The sequence below is a fragment of the Dasypus novemcinctus genome, chromosome 13 (genome assembly GCF_030445035.2).
Source record: "Dasypus novemcinctus isolate mDasNov1 chromosome 13, mDasNov1.1.hap2, whole genome shotgun sequence".
In the NCBI taxonomy this organism is placed as follows: Eukaryota; Metazoa; Chordata; class Mammalia; order Cingulata; family Dasypodidae; genus Dasypus; species Dasypus novemcinctus.
The window spans coordinates 64,320,099-64,328,615 of record NC_080685.1 but is presented as its reverse complement, the minus strand read 5'-3'; positions in this window follow the sequence as shown (position 1 = coordinate 64,328,615).

Here is an 8,517-nt window from a genome sequence, read left to right as displayed (position 1 = left end):
AGCATTTGAATTTCTGTAAATGAGGGAATTCCTAAGGCCACCAGTAATAAGAAGCCTAGGACAAATACAGACTGAGAAAAAAGAGACAACACTGACTTCACATTTGCCTCAGGCTGAACTTCTTGACAGGAGGCCTAAACATTGAAGGAGAGTACCAGCCAAAGCAAAGCCACCAATTTGCCTAGACGGTGTTTTTTGTGTTGGTTTGTTTGGCTTTTAAACTTTTGGCACTCAAGGAAATATCTTTGAGTCATATTAGTACCAGATGCAAATTTAAGGAACAGAAAGCTCAGGGACAAAGTCCCAGAGTTAACAATTTAAAATATTAAAGTGTACAGTGTGCAAAAAAAAATGTTACAAGGAACAGGAAATGATGGCTGACCCAAAGGAACAAGATAAAAATCCAGAAATCATCAGTGAAGAAAAAGACAAGACTTGGGACATACTGGGAAAATATTTTTTTAAATGATCCTTGGGACACGAACTGATATATGCACACCAATGTTCATAGCGGCATTATTCACCATTGCCAAAAGTTGGAATCAACCCAAATACCCATCAACAGATGAATGGATTAAAAAAAATGTGGTATATACATACAAGGGAATAATACTCAGCTGTAAGAAGGAATACAGTACTAATACACAGTATAACATGGATGAATCTTGAGGACCTTATGTTGAGTGAAGCAAGCCAGGCATTGAAGGACAAATACTACATGATCTCTCTGATATGAATTAAGCAAATTGAGTGAACTGCCTCAGAGAGCTAGAGTCTGGAAGATAGGCTTACAGGAAATAGGGGGGGAGAGGAAGGTTGTAAGCCAGTGTCCACACATGGCGAAATCTATAAGGTGGAGATAAGTAGTTGTGCAGTGAAGGGATGTGACGGGAGTATAGGGATATACTGGGTTGGGTGGTTAAGGCTTGACAGGGGCTACGGTTGGGAGGATGGTCTGGATGGTCCTTGGACCTGGGCAGAGGGTTGGGGGAGGGAGCAGGTGAACATGGGATTTGCAGGTACTTGGTTAAAACTATAATGTTGAGAAAATCTTTTGATAATATTATAAGGAAGAGTTACTGGTTTAGGGTGTTGGATGGGGGCATTTGGCACAGGGTGCACCTGGGGCAGGCTTCTAGGAACTATATGAGTGCTCATCTTGTCATAGTATGTTCTATCAGTGGGTGGAGACCCATACAATGAGTGGGAAGGTGTTGTATTCCCATCCTGGGAAAGCCTGATGTTGTCAAACAGAGAGGAGGGTGTCTCTTGGGAGCGTAGGTGGCTCCTAATGGGGGAGGACAGACTAGTGTGTCAAGCCCTCAGCACTGTTGCAGGTATCTATGAATCTTGTCCTTCAAGCAATGAAGCTTGGTTGTCACTGTGGGCCCTGAGGGGAGGGAAATGGAGGAATAGAATAGATGGAAGAGGGGGTAACTGGGGGGCAATGGAAGTGTTCTGCATAATCATGCAATGATGGACACAGGCCACGTTAAATTCCACCAAAAACTTATAAAAGTGTACAGTCTAAAATGTAAACCATAATGTAAACTACTGACCATGGTTAGTGGCTATCTTTCAATATTTGTATATCAAATATTTGTAGCAAATATAATAGCCACATGTAAAAAGATCATTGGTGGGGAAGGGAGAAAAGGGGGAGGATGTTGGGTATATAGGAGTCCCCTATATTCTGTATGTGACTTTACTGTAACTTAAAACTTATTTGAAGACATAATTTTAAAAAAAGGTAAGACACTCAGGAAGAAATGGAAGAGACTGACTGTACATACAGGACAACATCTATTATAGTGATGAAAGACAAAACGTCAAAAAAATTTTTAATAATATTTTTCATTTTTTAATACTCCAATTTTTAAACTTTATTTCAGTTTTTCTAAATTATTATGTACTTGATTTCTAATGTTTAAAGCTATCATTACTATTTCATCTTCCTATTAATTGAATTTTGGCAATACATTAGCCTTCATTTTTGAAGAAGTTTTGGATCACAGAATGGTTCAAGTATGGCAGGGGAGGAGCATTGGTGTGGGGTATCATTGATGGGGCATGCAGGGGAGGGAGTTTGCCTGGGCATGCATGTAGGGTATATAGATATGTTCAGATGTTTGTTGGGTATTGACACAGTGGGTAGAGATTCACGTGACAACTGAAGGAGTGCTGGGTTCCCATCCTGGGGAGCTCTGCACTACTCCCCAGTGGAACAACAACAATCCCCCAAGTGCAGGAGCAATGACCAGTGAAGAAGGATGGTCCAATGATGGGCCCTTGATACTGATGAGTATGCTTATGAACCTGTTGAGCTTGAATTTTCAACTTGGCTAGTACTACAGGGTGCCTAAGAGTTACTTCCTGAAAGCCTCTGCATTGCTGAAATGTGGCCACTCTCTAAGCCAAACTCAGCATATAAATGCATTACCTTCCCCCCAGTGTGGGACATGACTCCTGGGGATGATCGTCCCTGGCACAGAGGGATTACTACCAATCACCAGGTGGTGATGCAACTAGAAAAAGGCCTTGAATAAAAGGGGGAAATGGTAAAGACAAATGAGCTTATGTGGCTCAGAGACTTCAAAATGAATTGGGAGGTCATCAGAGTGGTCATGCTTATGCATGTTGCATCAGAATCTCATAGACAGCCAAAGTAGATACTACCCCAGGTAGTAGTTATCCTGAGGGCTATGGAGACACCAAGGTCCTACAGTCATGGCAGATCACCCTGGAGTTCAGTGCCTTGCCAGTGGGCCCTACTTTGGAATTTGGTCTCCTGAGTGTGATGGAGTTGGACTCAGATATGACTTCTCTACACACGCCTCTTCTGTTTCTTTTATTGAACTTGTGGTTGGCACTGGGTTTAGTGTATGTCCAGAAGACTTGAATCTCTGGGCTGTCCATGTGCCAGCTGGGCCCTGAGCCTCAGCAGTGTTGCAGCACCAACTCTTCAGTTCATAGACTTAACCCAGGTCAGGTGACAGGGAGGTGAGGATGGACAACCACCACACCAAGGAACCAAGAGAGTCTACAGCTGTGGGCATAAAAGTCCCATTCATCAGCCATATGGGACTGAATCCCCCTCTCAATTAGCTGTGGAGTAGGCATCAGTTATATGGGATCAAAGCCCCCTCTCAATTAAGAGGTGGAGTGGGCATCGCCATCCCAGGGTCGTCAGGTTGGAAGAATAAAATATGGACTAGATGAACTTACTGGTTTTCTACTATAGAATTATTGTGACTCTAGCAATGGAAGAAATTATATCACTGATGTGGAGACACTGGCCACTGGAGTTGCTGAAGGCAGGGAGAGGGAAAAAGAGGTATAATATGGGCGCATTTTCAGGACTTAGAGTTGTTCTGAATGATATTGCAGGGACAGATGCAGGGCATTATATATCCTGCCATAACCCACTGAATGGACTAGGAGAAAGTGTAAACTACAATGTAAAATATAATCCATGCTGTGTAGCAGTGCTCCAAAATGTATTCATCAAATGCAATAAATGTACCGAATAAGTTGTTGATGTGGGAAAAGTGGGGGTTGTGGGGAGTGGGGCATACGGGAATCTCCTATATTATTTAATGTGACATTTTGTGTGATCTATCTATCTTTTAAAAATAAATTTAAAAAATATATTTGAAAAAATGATCCTTGGGAGCAGGTATAGCTCAAGTGGTTGAGTGACTGTTTCCCACATGCAAGGTCCTGGGTTCAACTCTGGTATCTCCTAAAAAAATCCTTAATATATTAAAGATAAATGAAAAACAGAGAAAGAACTAAAGGATATCAGAGAAACAATGGATGAACAATATTAGAACCTCAACAAAGAGACAGAAATGTTTTTAAAAGTACAAAGGAGAAATACTGGAGTTAAAGAACACAAAAACTGAAATGGAAAATTCCCCACAGGGTTTCAAAAGTAGGTTGAGCTGCTATATGGAAGAATCAGCAAACTTGGAAACAATACAATTGAAATGATTCAGGCTGAGAAGCAGAAAGAAAACAAAATTTTATGAAAGCAAGCAGAGCCTACGAGACCTGTGGGACACCATCCAGTGTACCAATATACACATTATGGGAGTTCTAGAAGGAAAAGAAAGAGGGAAATGAGCAGAAGGAATAGTCAAAGAAATAATGGCAGAAAACTTGAAAAGAGCCATACCTAGATACACAGTAGTCAAACTTTCAAATGCCAAGGACAAGGAGACAGTTCTGAAAACTTCAAGAGAAAAGCAATGTGTTATACACAAGAAAACCCCAATAAGAAGTGCTGATGGAGCAGAGGGGGCTCAAGCAATTAGGCGTCTCCCTCCCACATCAGAGGTCCTGAGTTTGGCTCCCGGTGCCTCCTAAAGAAGCAAGAAAGATGAACAGACCCAGAAGTGAAAAACAAGGGGATGGGGATAAATAAATAAAATAAATCCTTGGGGAAAAAATGTGCTGATTTCTCATCAGAAATCTTGAAGCCAAGAAGGTAGTGGGATGAAATATTTAAAGTACTGGAAGAAATCAATTGTAACCAAGAATTTTATATCCAGTGAGACTGTCTTCCATAAATGAGGAAACCAACTCAGGGGAGCTGATATGGCTTAGCAATTGAGCACCGGCCACCCATATGCAACATTCCAGGTTCAATCCCCTGTCCCAGTAACTAAAAAGCAAGCAAATAGGGAAACGGATGTGGCTCAACCAACTGGGCTCCTGTCGACTGTATAGTAGGTCCAGGGTTCGATGCCCAGGGCCTCCTGGTGAGGGCAAACTGGCCCATGCAGAGTGCCAGCCCACATGGGAATATCGCTATGCATGGGAATGTCACCCCACTGAGGAGTGCCATCCTGCGTGGGAACGCTGCCCAGCATGGGAAAGCCACCCTGCCCAGGTGTGCTGGCTGACACGGAAATCTGGCACAGCAGGATGATGTAACAAGAGACACAGTTGAGAGAAAATAAAAAGACATACCAGAACAGGGAATTAAGGTGGCGCAAGAGAGTAATCGCCTCTCTTCCACTCCAGAAGTTCCCAGGATCGGTTCCTAAAGCTGCCTAATGAAAATACAAGCAGACACAGAAAAACACACAGCGAATGAACACAGAGAGCAGACAACGAGGGGAACGGGGGGCAGGTGGACTAAATAAAAATAAAATCTTTTTTTAAAAAAGCAAACAAATACAAACAAATAACAACAACAAAAATCCCAGCATGGCAATGGCATAAGGACAGACATATAGACCAACAGAATTGAATTGAGAATTTAGAAATAAACCTTCACATCTATGGACCAATTGATTTTTGGCAAGAGGGCCAATTCCACTTAATGAGGAAGAATGGTGTTTAACAAATGGTACTGGGAAAACTAGATATCCATATGCAAAAGAATGAGGATGGACCCTCCTTCACAGCACACACAAAATTTAATTCTAAATGGATCGAAGACCTACATATAAAAACCAAAACTATAAAACTCCTAGAAGAAGATATAGGGAAGCATCTTTAGGACCAAAAGTATGAGATACAAAAGCAAAAAAGAGACTTCATTGAAATTAAAAACTTGTGCTTCAAAGGGCTTCATCATGAAAATAAAAAGACAACCTACAGAATGGGAGAAAATATTTGGAAATCATATACACAATAAGGTTTTAATAACCAGAATATATGAAGAAATCCTACAACTCAACAACAAAAAGACAAATGGGTGACTAGATATTTCTCCAAAGAAGACAAAAAAAAAGTTAATAAGCACATGAAAAGATGCTCCACATCATTAGCTATTAGAGAAATGCAAATCAAAGCCATACTGACATACCATTTCATACCCACTAGAATGGTTATTTAAAGACAATGGAAAATAACAAGTGTCAAAGAGGATGTAGAGAAATAGGAACACTCGTTCATTGTTGGTGGGAATGTAAAATGATGCAGCTGCTATAGAAAGAGTTTGGTGGTTTCTGAGAAGGTTTGGTATAGAATTACAATATGATTCAGCAATCTCACCCAAAAGAATTGAAAGCAGGAACTCACCATTTGCACAGTGATTTTCATAGTGGCATTGTCTTAGTTTGCTAAAGACTGCCAATGCAAAATTACCAGAAATGGCTTGACTTTTATAATGGGAATTTATTAAGGTAACACTTACCATTCTGAAGCTGTGAAAATGTCCAAATTAAGGCATCGTCAGAGATGCTGTCTCATCAAAAGTCAGTTGGAGGCAGATCCTGTACCCCTACCATGTGGTAAGGCAAAATGGCAACCAGTCTCTCTCTCTTTCTCCCCAAGCTCAGCTGTGGGTGATCAGGCATATGGCTCATCTCTCCCTGGGCTACATCCCTGCAGCTTTGGGCTGCTCCACTGATTCCAGCCTCCAGCCTTTCTCTCAGCCTCGTGGGGTTTCTCTGCCTTGCTGTACCTCTAGGAGATCCTAGAGTCCTCTCTCACATGGCAGGGTAAAAATGGCAGCTCTCTTTCTCTGGGTGTTTATGCTTTCAGTTCTCCATATAAAACTCCAGCAAGAGGGCCGAGACCCAACGTGAGTTATGCCTCACTGAAGTAGTCCAATCAAAGACCCTTTAAGAGTGATATTATCTATAAAAGTGATATTATCAAAAGACCCCGTAACTGAATCTAACCAAAATGTCCAACATACTATAGATTTACATGCACAGGAATGGGTTAGCTTAAGAACATAATTTTCTTGGGTCCACAAAAGACTCAAACCAGGACAGGCATTATTTACAATTGCCAAAGATGGAAGCAGCCCAAGTATCCATCTATAGTTGAACAGATAAACAGAATGTGGTATATACATACAATGGAATATTATTCAACTTTAAAAAGGAATGAAGTTCTGATGCATGAGACAATATGGATGAATCCTGAAGACGTCGTGTTGGATTTAATAACCCAGACATGAAATGACAAATATTTTATGATCTCCCTGAAATAAGAAGAATAAGCAAATTCATAGAGTCAGGAACTAGAATACAGGTTACCAGGGGTCAGATTCGGGGTAGGGGATGGAGAGTTAATGCTTAATTGGTAATCTGGGGTGATGGAAAAGTTTTTTAATGTATGGGGATGATGACAGCACAAAATTGAGAATGTAATTAATATCACTGAATTGTATATTTGAATGTGATTACAAGGGGAGATTTTAGGTTGTATATGTGTTACCAGAATAAAATTTTTTTTAAAAACCCATAGGATTGCACAGCTCAGTGACTCTTAATGTAAATCATGGACTAGAGTTAATAGAACAACTATAATTCTGTTCTGTTGTCAGCTATAACGAAGATGCCACACTAATGCAAAGTGGTAATAATGACAGGAGGGGAGAATGAAAATTCTATTTTCAGCATAATTTTTCTGTAAACTTATAACTTCTCTAATGAAAAATAAATACATGTGTGCTATTTTAGGTCACTAAGTTTGTGGTAACTTGCTATGCAACAATAGGAAATTAATACAATGGTAGATTAGACAAGGCTTTCTTAGGATGTCCTACTGGAGAAGGAAAACTTGAAGCACTGAGGCTTTCAACCAGCATTGCTTAGCAAAAGGATCCATGCTGATTTTTCTGTCTCCTCTGTGTGAAATCCAGGCCTCATTTTATGTAATAAATGAGGTGTCCCTCCCCACCTACTAAGTATCACCCTACTGTTAGTGTTGAGAGCACATACACTTTTCCCTATTATAAATACACCTTACTTTATGTAACCAATGTGATACTGAAAAACTGTATAAAATTATATTTTTCCAAGTAGGATTAAATTTTCTCATTCTATGGCTCATTTACTCCATTAGCACCTGCTATGTACCTAAAATTATGCTAAACATGAGGAAAGACTGAAGGAACATTAAGATATGGTTTCTACCCTTGCTGAGCTTGAGAGAAAAGCCTCACATACTGGAAAAAAAGTTTAAAAATAATGAAACACTAAACTCTAATAGTAGGAATGACACTGTAGTTCCAAGGGCAAAGGAGTAATGACTTTTATTTTAGTTTCACCAGTTCCTTCCTCCAAGAAAAATACTCTAGGAATGTTCTTAGTTTCTAGCTGAGTATGAGTGCATGCAAAAGGATTGTGATCCATTACCCAGTAGATGATAAATCTTTGAATATTCAGATTTTGGGATACCTTAGAAGCACCTGAGTTGAAACATTGAGTTATCCAAACAATACTTAAAATTTATTTAACATTATTCAATAAATACTGTCTATTGAACATATGCCAAGCACTGTGCTAGGACCTGAGAGTGCAAGTGGTGTGTCTGTCAGGATGTTTTAAACTGTACATAATAGACAACTTTATTCAGTGGCTTAAATAATAATATATTCACTTCACCAAATAAGAAGTCATGAGTTAAATCAGCTCCAAGAGTGGTTAATGTAGGAACTCATCAACATAATTAAGGATCCAGCTTCTCTTTATTTTTCTGTTCTTTTTCCTCAGGATAATGGGTTACTCTTGGTTAGCACCCCTCATGGTCACAAAATGGCTGCCACTG